Raw genomic sequence first — 1,363 nt, 5'->3', positions numbered from 1 at the left:
AAAATGAGAGACAAGGTCGAGGGTCCCCAAGGAAAAGGGAAAGAGTGACTGTTCAGAGATAGATATCTTACTTACGTTCAGGTTCTCCAGGTTGTTGGCTTGGGGCTTCTGTGCATAGAGAAAATAAAAAGAGATGAGTAATGTAGGCCAAGAGTCCTATGAATCTCAAGAGGTTTCAGTTGTGGATAAGGGCTATATATGATCAAGGGCCCCAGTGGTATTCTATCAGGAACACAAGAATCTACTTAGCCAGAGGTCCATATTCAGTCATAACATCATCCCATGCATTTCAAAGCTTTCATAACAGTAAGTACAGGAGATATGAAAAATGAAGAAAGTAAATATAAAATGGGTAGAAAATGAGATGTTATTGTGTTCAGCCTGATCTCAAAACATCTCTGAAAGAATAGAAACATCTTGCCAATCCAGCTATTTCTTCTTGTCTTCTCTCCCTGAGGTCAGTGGTGTGAGTAGGTGTGAGGCTAGTTTTGAGATGGATCCTTTCTTAGAAAAAGTGAAGAGACTTTGCATAAAGGGGAAAATTATGGCCAGGATGTAGCATTTCTTTATTATATGTGTTAGGTACAAATATTTTGAATAGGCATTTGTCCTTTTGAATTCATAACATTACATTTCTTTTCCTCTTCTGCTTTCTGAAATAACACTCTTTCAAACGTCAGAGTACAAGGGAAGGAGAGAGATAGAGAGAAAAAGTGTGTGTGTGTGTGTGTGTATGTGTGTGTGTGCGTGAAAGACAGAGAGAGAGAGAGAGAGAAAGAGAGACAGAAAGAGACATAAAGATATAGATTCAGAGAAAGACCGAACACAGAGGGACTGTGAAATACAGAGACAGAGAGAGACAGAGAGAGAGAGAGAGAGAGAAAAACGAACAGTGCAGAGACATAAAGAGAACATTTCATTAAATATTACAGAGTGATCTTGAAATCTTTGATGTAGTATATTAGCTAACAGAAAAAAGCAAAGATAATGCCATGACAAGAGATGACAAAGTGGCGTTGGATTTTGGATCTGGGAAATTCTCTGGGGGAAAAATGAGACCTATTCAATGGAAGAAAGATCACTGCATTTTAACCTGACCACCCTGTTAGTTCACCATTACCCTCTCTTTCTTGCTACTGAACTTCAAGAGTGTAAATGCCAAATTGTTTAAAATGAGAGACAAGGTCGAGAGTCCTGAAGGAAAAGGGAAAGCATGACTGTTTAGAGATAGACATATTACTTACGTTCAGGTTCACTAGGTTGTTGGCTTGGGGCTTCTGTGCGTAGAGAAAATGAAAAGAGATGAGTAATGTAGGCCAAGAGTCCTATGAATCTCAAGAGGTTTCAGTTGTGGATAAGGGCT

At 39.0% G+C, this 1,363-nt stretch overlaps 1 long non-coding RNA gene across 1 annotated transcript in view; it reads right to left on the bottom strand.

The window, feature by feature from the left end:
• Positions 1-75: 75 nt before the first annotated feature.
• The window catches only part of LOC114052066, a 2,395-nt gene continuing 1,107 nt past the window's right edge, over positions 76-1,363 (bottom strand). The window contains exons 2-3 of the long non-coding RNA XR_003570224.1: positions 1,245-1,277; positions 76-108 (exon numbers count right to left, since the gene is read on the bottom strand). This is a non-coding gene — a long non-coding RNA (uncharacterized LOC114052066). The remainder of the gene's footprint in view (positions 109-1,244; positions 1,278-1,363) is intronic.

Source organism: Vombatus ursinus, unplaced genomic scaffold (assembly GCF_900497805.2).
Source record: "Vombatus ursinus unplaced genomic scaffold, bare-nosed wombat genome assembly UNPS02003303.1, whole genome shotgun sequence".
Classification (NCBI taxonomy): domain Eukaryota; kingdom Metazoa; phylum Chordata; class Mammalia; order Diprotodontia; family Vombatidae; genus Vombatus; species Vombatus ursinus.
This window is presented reverse-complemented; position numbering and strand designations above follow the sequence as displayed.